The following is a 13682-nucleotide window of genomic DNA, read 5'->3' as shown; positions in this document are numbered from 1 at the left end:
TTTGCATTAATCAAATGAATGACAGGATGGCTAGAAGCTTCTGGAGCTGATTCTTCCATTTGTAATTGTTCTTATTGCTTCCTCTCTCTTCCTCACCTAGAATTGGTGAGGTGGAAGGGGATGCAGTTAGTTTGAATGCTAATACTGACTTAAGATCTAGAGTGCCCCTTTCTGATCTTTGCTCTGGAGAAAGGTTTTTAGAATGTCTCAGCGTGCAAAGAAGCAAATGATAATCCTCTAGGGGAAGCCAATACATCTTAACTACTCCCTACAATTGTTCTCAAAGTGTTTCTGATACCTCAATCATCATTTCAGTCATCTCCATTATCATGATCTTCCACGATGAAAATTACTCTGAATCATTTTTGTTTTACTGAACACATCTCCAAGGAACAACTGAAGAAAGAATATATGAGGTAAAGTTTTTGAGTTCTTTCATGTCTGAAAATGTGCTCATTTTACCCATGGTTATTTGGCAGGGTTGGACATTCTAAGTTAACAATCATTTCTCAGTTTACAAGGTATTGATTTCCACCCCACCCCCCCGCCCAGTATTCATTGTTAATGATAAGAAGCCTAGAGCCAATTTTCATTTTTTTGATGGGATTTTGTGATAAGATCCATGTCTGCAGTGACATCCCCAAATCTCAGTGACCTAAAATGATGAAGTTTATCTCCTGATTACAATATGTAACCATCCCAGGTCAGCCTTGGGTTTTGTTCCATACTATGTTCAACAGCATAATCGTGCTAAGAGGATTATTACCCCCTGGAGCATTGCTGGTTTGTGGCAGCTAGAAGATGAGAGTAAATTGCACATTAGCTTTTAAAGCCTTCATCCAAAATTATATTCATCATTTCCTCTCCTACTTGAAGTCACATGGCGATGCTCAGTTTTAAGGGGCAGGTAACTTTGATCTTGCCATGTGTCTGAAAGAAGAACCAGATCTCTGCGAATGGTCATAATGAATATTGCACATCTGGTTTTTTCCTTCAACTAAGACATTTTTTGGACTTTTATATCCTTTCTGTTCTGACATTTCATGGAGTTCTCTAGTAGAACTTGTCAGCTGAGTACTCACATTCTTCCTCAGATTTAGATAATCATCTTCTATTTTTAAAAAATTATTTCATGTTCTCATTTTCTTTTTCTATGATTCTTGCTTATTAAACATCAACCTAGATTTGTCCTTTTTATCTCTGATTTTTATTTCATTTTTATTTTTTTGCCTTTTTGGTTCTAAAATTTGGACATTTTGGACAGTATTATTTTTCAGTATTTTATTGATTTTTTTGTGAGTGAGATAAATCATATTTCTTAGTCTTTGATAGTTCTTGTTCTTTTATTCATCCTTTTGTATAAACTCTTTTATAGGCATACTATCGTTTATGGATGTACAATTATTTCTGAATATATTAATTAGTTTTCTCTAAATTGTTTTTTCCTCCAGAAAATTCTTTTCTTTTGTTAATGTTGACATATCTCTTTTACATAGCTATTGTTCTTTGTTTTTGTATTAATTAATATTAGGTAATTAGCTGCTAATAACAGGAAAAAATATATAGAATTGGAATGATACTCCACAGTGTCAGATTCCCAGTTTCTTTGGCTTTGTAACTCCACTATATATGGATACCACTCCCAAGATCATTGATTGTCCACAATGGCTGCTTCCCAAGCATATGTGTGTATTTTCTCTGAAGGAAGGATGCACAGGGGAATAATGGCATGCATACTCATCCCAAGAGATGAACACATCTTTTGTGCTACATAGCACTGGCAAGGACTTCATCACAATGTCATCGTTAGCTTCAAAGGCAGCTGAAAATATGATCTTTATTTTGAGTAGCCATGTGATTTGCTAAAAGTCAAGATCCTATAACTGTGGAAAATAAGAAAGAGTGGATGATAGGGGACAATCAGCATCAATGCTAAAGTCATCAGTTCTTATGTAAGAAAGAAAGACTGGATCTTTGGTGTTGAGTTTCCTCTATTGTCTAAATGGGACTGTTCTCCAAGTTTCTTCCTTGGGTAAGAATTTTCAAAGCTCTGGGTAAGGTGGGCAAGTCCTGTCTTCTTGAGTTTCTTTTAGAGTGAAAATATGGGGAAGCTATCTGGCTGTGCCCGCTATGCCAGAAGACGTAGTCAGGCCTGAGGTACCAACATGCACACCTGGAGCCTAAACTTTCAACTGAAAGTTCACTGAAAGTCTTTATAGAAGAGTTTTGGTTTAAAGTATTCCTTCTTGCTCCTAGGAGTGAGGGTGTTAAATAGGGGTTTGAGTGGTGAAATTTATCATGTACAGACTATTTTTGCCCTTATTTTCAACCTCCCTTCTCATTTCTTGCTCTTCTTGCCCTGTAGATGCTGAACAATGACTCCAGGGTTTATGTTGAAGACTGTCCTCGGCCGCTCCAGTGCTATGGCTTTCTCTACCTGTTTCATCCTTTACCCCACTCCCTTCCACTTTGTATCTTAAGGTGGTTTTTTAAATCTCTCATCCATTGATAGCTAATACCCTATTTTCATCACTGTTATTAGTATTTTTTTGTGGTACTTACACATTTTTATTTCACTGGGATCTTGGGAGGGAAGGGAGGTACACATATGTGCTTAGTTTGTTAGCATCTAAACATTTTTCAGGAATGGAATACTGAAATAAGACACAGGAAAAATTAAGGGGAAAAAAAGAAAGGAAGGGAAATTATAGAACAAAACTAGAAAATGTGATGAAAAGTTACAGGGAGACATTGATTAAATCATAATAGTCAAGTCACAAACTACCTGTCTTAAATTTGTAATAGATAAATTAACTAATATAATTATCTAAAATTTTGGATAGGGGTACCTAGGTGGCTCAGTCAGTTAAGCATCAGACTTGGGCTCAGGTCATGATCTTACAGCTCATGAATTCGAGCCCCATGTTGGGCTCTGTGCTGACAGCTCAGAGCCTGAAGCCTGCTTCGGATTCTGTGTCTCCTCCTCTCTGCCCCTCCCCTGTCATGCTCTCCCTCTCCTTCAAAAATAAATAGGCATTAAAAAATATAAGAAAATAAATACAATTTTGGATCAAATTAATTTATTTGTATGTAGGTTGGCTGTTACGCATTCTTCTTCCTAAAAATACATCTTGAGGAAATATCAAATTCCATTAGATACAATTCAGTGGGACAGTAGCCGGTATCCTTATACTTGTTTAATCAGGAGAGAAGAATATGACTGAAGAGGGTCAATTTCAGGCTTCCACCTTAGAATTTGAATTTTGAGCAGCAAGACAAAGAACCCCAAAAGTTTTGGCATTTACTCCATACCAGCAGTGTCCTCCTGCCAAGATAATTCCTGCCAAGATATGGTTGTGGTTTCTGCTTCCTTAGTCTCAGAATCTGCATTGATTCCTACCAGTTCCCAAGCCCAGCTTTTCAGATCTCTGTCCATTTCCTTTTGTCTAAATGAAGTACAGCAAAATTCTGTTGCTTGGGATTAAATCCTAACTGACATAAATGTTGGCACCAGAGGCTGGATTGTGGGAAAAGGAACTTCAGGGAAGGGTTCTTATGATTGATCATCTATCTACATTAAGGTGAAAAGCAATGAAGCTCTGATTCTTGTCCTTACAAGGAAAGGTAGCAAACCATGACAACGTTGATGAAACAGCAATTATCAACCGAGATTACTTGTGAAAAATTTTCCATTGGGGAGAGTAAAAGTCTAACAGATCATGGAGCTACCACAACCAAAGATCATTGTGAAACAATGAGGAATCCAAGTATTTGCAGTTGAGTAGTTGCTTTTGGTGACACTGGATAATATAAGGAAGAGAGTGACAAACTAAAAATACTAAATCTCTGTTCTCAAAGCATGGGCTAACCGTGCTTTATATAACCATCCTGGCACAAAAAGTCAAGTGACTTAATCACAACAAGAGCTGATTCTATAGCCCAGGAAGATCTGTCATGTGAATGTCAGGGCATTCATCAGAAAAGAGTGCTGCTTTAACAATATAAATGGAGTTATTCAGGCATATCCAGAAGACATTGAGTAAGCGGAAGTCCAAAGCCCCTCTTACCTATCTTCCACTGAAGCGTCTTTGCAAAGATAAATAATCCACTTTATACTCCACTGGTCACACAGCTATTCTTCCCTTGCTTGAAGATACTGTTACTTTTTTGCCTGAGGTTGTTCCCTTGAAGAAAAAATACAATAATTTCTTTCTTACTCAGCATCTCATAATATTCAGATCTGTAATTAGATTTAAATCTCATAGTGTCCTAGGGGACAAAAATGAAAAAATACAACTCTGAGATGACTCATGTGTACACATACACACACAAGCACAGACACATATGCGCGTGTGCACAGAATTTGCTAGTTTATTTCAGCCAAATTCTAGAAACATTGTTTTTCCTCCAGAATGGATTTTTAGGGCGCCTGAACAAAAAGTGGGGAATGTAATTCCAGAATTTGTAATGTAATATCAGTATAAATTTGTCATGATGGGTAGATTTTTTAAAGACTTTAGATTCCATGTGCTATTTTAGGTGATTAGATACAGTTTATTTAATAGTTTCCTGGTTTAGTTAATGTATATCTGGCCAAATGGATAGTAATTTGTGTTGCAAAAAATTTGGTTTAAAGGCAGAAATTTAAAGTCTTTCAGAGATAGGATGCTAGGGTGCATATATCATATATGGCTCACCTTCTAACTATATTCCCTAAGAAAGTCTTAAAAATTTTCCCTTCACCAACAATTTGAGATCTAAAGAGGAAAATGCCAAACCTCTGTAAGTTCTCTACTAACTTATTTCCCTAGGTTAAAAGTGCTGGTGGGAAGGGTTATAATCGAAAAAAGCACCATGACTTTAATAGAGATGCAATGTTCCCAAGGTAGAAGAGGTCAGTGGAATGATTAAATCTCAGTGGGAGACTAGGTATATTTGCCATAATATTCAGCCATGCCAATGTGTTCGTTAGAATAGCCTGATCTACAGAGATCTGTGGCTATGATTAATTGGTCATGACATTGCTAGGAATCAAACTAATGGGTAACCTTTATACTTAGAACTTAATTTGTGTAAGAAGAAAAAAGATCCCCTAAACCTGATAAACAGAAGCCTGGCTTGAGTTCCCATAATAGACAGTAGAGAGTACTGATTTTTCATTAAATGCCAAGATGAGAACCACAGCCCCTTGAATGAAAGCTATGTACCCTGGAGTCCAGACATTACACCCAAAGTGCACTTGAATCTTTCTCCTTTTTTTCTTTAAAGGTAACTATATTTATTCACTCAGGTAACCGTACTGGAAAAAAGAGTATACCCAAAACTTTCGGGTTGTTAGATACCATACACTAATTCTGAGTTAATGCTAATGCTAATTTTTAATCCATTATTAATAGATTTAAGGTAAATTAATTGTTTGGTTTTTTTAAGTCTAAAATAGGCCTAGTAAACCCTGGGCCCATCCTATGGTTATTTTCTGATGGTAGGAATTTTTAGTGATCACCTGACCTTTAGAATAAAGGTTATTACGGTACAAGAGCATCAAGAGGAAGTTCTTGAGATTCTATCTTTATGCAGCAATTACAGTGGGTCAGATAATTGGAAAGATTCACCAGACTCTAGCAAGACTTACTCAAAAAGATTCCTCTGGGCAAAAGATACAGAGAAGCAGGGGCAAGAAAGCATAATGGGGGGCGCCTGGGTGGCTCAGCCGGCTAAGCGTCCAACTCTTGATTTTGGCTCAGGTCACAATCTCAGTTTTGTGAGTTCAAGCCCCACATCATGCTTCGGATTCTCCTTCCCTCTCTGCTCCTCCCCAGGTCGCACTGTCTCCCTCAAAATAAATTAAAAACAAAAAGGTATAATGCAACCTCAGATTGGTCCTGACACCCATATACAACTTCTTTGGTTCTCCCTCATTTGCATGTGATGACCTTCATCTCTAGAACAAAAGTTTACCTGGGGATCTCTTATTTATTGTTGGATTTAAGTCTTAATATATACTTTATTTTTTTCCCCAATCTATGTTAAGGAATAATTGAAAAATTACTGAAAAATATAACTGCATACATTTAAAATGTACAACATGATGATTTAATATATATACAAATTGTGAAATAATTACCAAGACCAAGGTAATTAACATATTCACCACCTTATAATGAACTCTTCTGGTATGTGTGTGCTGAGAACACTTAAGATTACTCCCAGCATCTTTCAAGTATACAATTTTTTTGTGGTCGCAAATGGCAAAATTTTATTCTTTTTTATGGCTAAATAATATTCCAGTGTGTGTGTGTGTGTGTGTGTGTGTGTGTGTGTGACATTTTCTTTATTCGTTCATCCACTGGAGGGCATTAGATTGTTTCCATGCCTTGGCTATTGTGAATAATGCTGCAATGGACATGGGAATGTAGGTATCTCTTTGAGATGAAGATTTTGTTTCTTCCCAACCCAGGAGTGAGATTGCTGGATTATGCAGTAACTCTGTTTTTAGTTTTTTGAGGAACCTCCACATTGTTTTCCATATTGGCTGTACCAATTTACATTTCCACAACAGTGTACAAGGGTTTCCTTTTCATCAAGGGGTCGTTATACTCCACTGGTCACACAGCCAAAGCAGGCTATAAAGTAGGTACAGATTACCAATCTATATATTTTGATAAACAATGTAGACAAACTAGTCCAGTGTGCATTCAGGGGAGTTTCAGACTTTAAACAGCATATTAAGTGTCACTACCTAGTATATTTCATTCATATCTTGGTCATGGGAGAATAAATGGAAAGTAATACTACATCTGCAAGGAACTTCACACATGGAAAACTTAGGAGTGAAAATTCTTTGCATATTCCTATTTGTTTCCTTGGGTTAGCTGGACAAGGTAGATGTACGTTTTGAAGAATAAAAGCTTAATCATTGTGCCACTGTTCCTGATAGAGCTTTCTTGCTGGAGCAACCTGATAAGCAGCATATACTCCCTACTCCCATATTTTGATTCGCAGAAAAACAAAACAAAACAAAACAGAAGTGATTTGCTTTTACTTAGCAAGAACAGAAGTACACTTTTATTTTCCACCTCAGTAATCTGTCAACTTTGGCTCTTTGCTGCAATTTAGTTCACAGGGACCTTAATTCTCTTACCATCTTGTAGAATATCAGGCTGGATTGCGACACTGATTGGTTGTTTAGCAGAAACTGGAGAGCAAGATATACCAGGTACTCTATACCCTCGTACTATAAATGCATGGGAAAAGGGACAATATACATCTTATGAAAACATAGGAGTTTTCTCACATCAGTGAGGTTCTGGAGGGTTTAGATGGACAAACACTCCAATGTGAAGGACAATTTGTTGAAATTTGCCTACCCAATCAAAATGCTTATTTGCGTAACTTTGGATTTTAGAGGCTGATACGAATCCTGGCCTGTCATCACATCTGTAGCTGTTGTCTGCCTTGAGATAATAAAACACAGTTCTTGGTTTCTGGCCCCAGGATCTGTCCTCATATCTGCCCTTCCCAAGTCTTGTTCACAGCTTCACAATGATTTTGTGAACCTCTGAAATCCATTCCAATAAATTAATTTTTCTGAATTTAGCCAGAGTTGACTTTTATTACTTACAACTAAAGAATGTTAATTTACACAATAATTAAGGATGTAGTACAAATGAAGTAAAACTTAATTAAAAAAACACAAATTAGTAAGTGTTAATTATAGATATCAATTATTCACATTGAACATTTTATAACATTTAATTTCTGTAAAAAAATTTTTTCAACGTTTATTCATTTTTGAGAGACAGAGAGACAGAGCATGAGTGGGGAAGGGGCAGAAAGACAGGGAGACACAGAATCCCAAGCAGACTCCAGACTCTGAGCTGTCAGCACAAAGCCTGACGCAGTGCTCGAACCCAAGAACTGTGAGATGGTGACCTGTGCTGAAGTCAGACGCTTAACTGACTGAGCTAACCAGGCACCCCTAACATTATACATTTTCTAAAGTAATAGTTGAAACTCTAAGAATCTATTAAGAAATTGCATTTAAAGAGTGGGTGCCTGGGTGGCTCAGTTGGCTAAGTGTCCAACTCTCGGTTTCGGCTCAGGTCATGATCTCATGATTTCATGAGTTTGATCTCCACATGGGGCTCTGTGCTGATTAAGAGCCTGCTTGGGACTCTCTCTCTCTGCCCCTCCCCTGCTCATGTTGTCTCTGTTTCTCTAAAAATAAATAAATAAACTTAAAAAGAATTGCATTAAAGATTATACAGAATTACATATATTTTTCTATTGTTACATCAAGATTTGATGAAATTAGTTTAAAAAATGGAGGCTAAAATATTCTATTTGATTTTTTGTTGTTATTGTTTTGCTTTTAAGTTTATTTACTTATTCTGAGAGAGAGAGAAAGTGTGTGTGGAAGTGGGGGAGGGGATGAGAGAGAGGGAGGGAGAGAATCCTAAGCAGGCTCCACCCTATCAGCCCAGGGCCTGACTCAGGCTCGATTTCCCCAACTGTGAGATCATGACCTGAGCTGAAATCAAGAGTTGGGTGCTTAACTGATTGAGCCACTCAGGTGCCCCCAAAATATTCTATTTGTGTAGTCAAGTGATTATGTGCATTTTTTTACCTGGCTGAAAATATAAAATATTTTTGAGGTTTTACTATTTCCTATTTGTAAAATAAATTAGGTGGAGAAATCTAGTCAATATTTATTGATCTTACATAAACAGTGCACTGAACTAAATATTCTAAGGTAAAATAAAAAGCCATTTGCTTATTGATGTTTGCAAGCAATAACTTTTATGCTGAATTTAGAGTTGAAAGCATTTTTATAGATTGTACCAATGTGTATAACACTCTTCTAATTGTCCTAAGTGTTTTGCAGTTAAAAGAACCTAGAAAAATAAGTTTTAAGATTCAATCAAATATAATCAGCAAATAGTTTTTGAACTACACATTCTCAAATTGTTTGGCAAGATTCTGTAAAATCCAAGAGAGCTGGAAAAGGAGAAGCAACAGGCTGAAGGCATGATACTCAGTCATACTGTTAGGAAAGCACATTTTAAAATTAAGGGTATAGGAAATAATTGCCTGAAAACCATCAACATCTAAGAAGCTTGGAAAGCCTTTAGGATCTAGCTTGAAAATCTTTTACCTGTTTTGACATCTAATGTATATTATCTTGGTTTTAAATTCAGTTTTAATTGTTTTTTTTCTCACTCAATGTGTACAAACCACATTGTTTTTAATGCCAAAGTATACAGAGAACTTTCTTTTATAATGTCTTGTAAATATTAGTTGTTATTAAAACTTATTTCCCCATTTTTTTCAGTGTTTTTATACTCTGCATTCTGTTTGCTGCATTGTTTTCTCAGACGGCTAAATCTGCCAATTAAAAAAAGCGCCATTTGAATTTGAACATACTTTATATGCTTTTTGCTAATTTTACTCATTTTGTGCCTCCACACACTGGATAAAACTACAATGACAATGTTTTCTACAAGTGTAGGCAAATTTCAACAAAATAATATGCTTTAACAGTTGTCACATCTTTCAAAAGCTTAATTATGTGTGCACATTATAATAAAAATATATGTGTATATACATATCTGCTTATACGTATATAAATATCATTTTAAGATATTAAGAGGCATATCAATATTTTTCCAATTCAATTCAGAAGTGAAATTTCCCATTTTCCAAGGACAAAGATCTAACTGTATACACAAGAGGAATTCTAAATTCATGAACAAAACATATATTCTATATGTATCGAATATATGTAAGCATATTTTATATATAAGCATATTATATATTTACATATAGATTATATATATTCTATAGAATATATATATTATATAGATGAGATCATGTGATCTCATGATCTTTTTACATAGGGGCACCTGGGTGGCTCACTTGGTTGAATGTCTGACTCTTGATTTTGGCTCAAGTCATGATTTCATGGTTCGTGAGTTCAAGCCCCGTGTCAGGCTCTGTGCTAACAGCACAGATACTGCTTATGATTCTCTCTCTCTCCTCCCTCTTCCCCTCCTCTGCTCGTGCTTGCTCTCTTTATCAAAATAAATAAATAAACATTAAAAAAAATGTTTAAGTAACATAGGGGACCACAAGGAAAAACAGAAAGTCAGTGAACCAAAAACATACCCAGGAAGAAAGCATTTTGAATATTATAAAAAAAAAGTTTTGGGGTGCCTGGGTGGCTCAGTCGGTTAAGCGGCCGACTTCGGCTCAGGTCATGATCTCACGGTCCGTGAGTTCGAGCCCCGCATCGGGCTCTGTGCTGACAGCTCAGAGCCTGGAGCCTGTTTCAGATTCTGTGTCTCCCTCTCTCTGACCCTCCCCCGTTCATGCTCTGTCTCTCTCTGTCTCAAAAATAAATAAACGTTAAAAAAAATTAAAAAAAAAAAGTTTTAAAAATAATAACTTCAGTGGTTCTATGAACAATTTTAACAATATATATAAGCATATAAACATATTATATATTATATTGAATATAATAATATTTTTCAAAGATTGTTATAAATAATGATAAATATCACATTTGGTAAAATTCTATAACTTCCAGTTCAGTCTCATACTAAAATAACTTTATTAAATAAAAGTATAGATAAAAGCTGAATTAGACATAACAAAAAAATATGGAGTAGCAGTCCTATGCACTAAATTTGAAAGTCTAAATCCATTCATCCATCCAACCAACCATTCATCTATCTATCCATCCATTCATCACTTCAGTAGGCCAGGTAGTCTGCTACAGTAGGAATACAAAGATAAATCATGTTCTCAGTGAACTCACAGCCTAGGAATCAAGACAGACATGCAAAAGAGACAACTATTTCTTTGTTTTTAAGCTCTGTGACCCATCTGCACCAGCATCAGAAAGAACTGGACTGATGTCCTTTTCTTCTCAATCACTTAAGTCCTAGCCATCCCATTCTGGTCCCCACGCTGTGTCTAATCCTCTCTGCTCCTGACTCATTCAGTCTCAAATTCTGCACTCAGATCTAATTCTCCTCTAGTACTGACCTCAGGACACCCAGGCATTCACACCCCATGAGTTATGTTCCTTCAGCCAGTTTGCATAACCAATTATTCTAATGGGACCTGGTACAGCACAGACCATCATGGCCAACGTGCCTCCCTGGATCATCCAGTCCTGCGGAAATCTACAGTACCACATGATAAGTGCTATAAAATAACATCACCTTGGGTGCCTTGAGGAGGGACTATGCAGCTTCCCAGGACTGAGTGGAAGTTTGACAGCTACAAAACACTTTATAGAGAATAATGTTTGAAATGTAATTTTGAGTCTCGAAAAATGAGTAGATGTGTGCCACGTATACAGAGAATACAATGGCAGAAAACCTTAGCTCTTTAGATTCACATGAATTCTAGAATATAGGGACACAGAGGTGTGGAAGATGAAGTCATCCCCAAACAACATAGCAATATAAAAATCTGAGCTCCAACCAACGCAATGAAAAACTGAGCACACAATAACATATTCATCAGTTTAGTATATTTGGGATTATAATTGGAACAGATATTGATTTTATAGTATTAGTTATAGTCAGGACAGGGAAAATTATGAATGTTCCTCAAGAAGAGTGAAATAAAGTAAAAAGGGCATCAGTTCTTTATGGGTGAAACTGGTTACTTACAGGAACATTCTACAAAGAACCTTGGTTGATCTGACTCCAAAGATTTTCTCCTAAATTATTATTTTAGCTTTCTTTCCTCTTATCCCATGCTTAACAATAATATGTATAATTTCCTTCTCTTTGTAGAGTTTCCTAAATGGACGGAAGTTGTGTTTTGGTTAACCAACTATGAATATTCAGGTTATCCTTGAAATTATATTCTCACTACAAATAAATTAATTAATATATTCCCACTACAAATGCACCGGCATTTGGCTTATGTGTCAGCATATGTCTTTAGTTATTTTGTGTTTACTAAGGTTGTTCACCACTGGATATGCTGTAGTCATGGTTCTGGATTTTCAAAACTGAGGAACAGGTCTTTGACTAGAGTAATCCATCCAGAAAGAGCCATCTTATGAAGGCCAGGTTAGTGACCATTGACTTCTCTTGGTAATTACCCCCGTCTTGACCCTCTTTATTACAAAAGTAATTATGGTTCTATGTGATTTATTCAAAATTTTTAAGTAGGGCCACATGGGTGGCTCAGTTGGTTGAGTGTCTGACTCTTGATTTTGGCTCAAGTCATGATCTCATGGTTTGTGAATTCGAGCCCCGTGTCAGGCTCTGTGCTGACAGCACAGATACTGCTTATGATTCTCTCTCTCCTCCTCTCTCTGCCCCTCCCCTGCTCATGCTTGCTGTCTCTCTTTCTCAAAATAAATAAACATTTAAAAAAATTTTAAGTAACATAAGGGACCACAAGGGAAAATAGAAAGTCAGTGAACCAAAAACATACTCAGGAAGGAAGAATTTTGAATATTATAAAACAAAGTTTTAAGAATAACAATTTCAGAAGACCATGGGGGAAGGGAAGGGGGGAAAATAGTTAAAAACAGAGAGGGAGGGAGGCAAACCATAAGAGACTCTTAAATACAGAGAATAAACTGAGGGTGGATGGGGGTGTGGGGGACAGGGGAAAATGGGTGATGGGCATTGGGGAGGGCACTTGTGGGATGAGCACTGGGTGTTACATGTAAGCAATGAATGATGGGAATCACCCCAAAAACCAAGAGCACACTTTACACACTGTATGTTAGCCAATTTGACAATAAATTATATTTAAAAATAATAATTTCAGTGGCTCTTTGAACAATTTTAGCAGTAACATCTTTACATTTTTTCTAGGATAATCAGATAACTGAGAATATCTTATCCATCACAGTGGCCGTGAGAATGCACCTCAGAGACCACTGACTTGACTACAGGATGTGTAATTAACCAAGGGTACCAGCTACTGTGTTTTGAAATTTGTGGTTCCACACCTCCCAGAGGTCATTCCCAGCTAATGACTGTGTGCAGAAGAGGTACTAAAGCAAACCCATTCTTGACTTCTCTGAAGGCCAACTTTGGCTTAAGGATTCCCTATTGTTTCCCCAAATCTTCTATCAGTCTAGGGTAGTTCCATCAAACCTCTCTCTCTCTCCTTTATTTGAGATCAGAAGTGCATCAGAGTCTGATGGCTCTCTTAGCCTTCTCCAGCTCCCTCCCTATTTTCTCTCAAAGAAGCATTTCTTCAAATAAAATCCTTGCATATTACCTACCTCATCTTTGCATCACCTTCTGAAGGACCCTGAACAACACTTCTAAAAATTTTGCTAAATTCTCTTCAACATTTTATGCCATGGTACAAAAGGTAAGAATTCCAACTGGGCTAATCCTCCCAGTGGGCAGAATATTGAATGGTATATCCTCTTGTCCACTTTACCCAGATGGAGGAAGTGTTTGAGGAAAGAGTCCATGCTGATATATGGGTATTATCTATTAGTTTTCCTAAAAGATCAGAGACATGGGAAAAGCAAGATTGCTGACATGGAAGTTTGGATAAGAGTTATATGGGTAGGAGCACCTGGGTGGCTCAGTCGGTTAAGCGATTTTTGGTTTCAGTTCAGGTCATGATCTCACAGTTCATGGATTCAAGCCCTGTGATGGGCTACGTGCTGACAGTACAGAGCCTTCTTG

General features: G+C 36.8%; 1 protein-coding gene across 6 annotated transcripts in view; it reads right to left on the bottom strand.

Moving 5' to 3' along the window:
• Nucleotides 1–13682, bottom strand: part of TTC29 (tetratricopeptide repeat domain 29) — a 411408-nt gene that overhangs the window by 245532 nt on the left and 152194 nt on the right. For 5 of the 6 annotated variants that reach the window (XM_045466298.1, XM_045466315.1, XM_045466278.1 and 2 more), the window contains one exon: nt 4068–4184. The gene's annotated coding sequence lies outside the window, so the exon portion shown is untranslated. Of the gene's footprint in view, nt 1–1082; nt 1145–4067; nt 4185–13682 lie in introns of those variants that run through there. The other variant, XM_045466288.1, reaches the window with a different exon arrangement.

The sequence above is a fragment of the Leopardus geoffroyi genome, chromosome B1 (genome assembly GCF_018350155.1).
Source record: "Leopardus geoffroyi isolate Oge1 chromosome B1, O.geoffroyi_Oge1_pat1.0, whole genome shotgun sequence".
In the NCBI taxonomy this organism is placed as follows: Eukaryota; Metazoa; Chordata; class Mammalia; order Carnivora; family Felidae; genus Leopardus; species Leopardus geoffroyi.
Note: the sequence above shows the minus strand (reverse complement) of the source record. Positions and strands in the feature narration are given on the sequence as shown.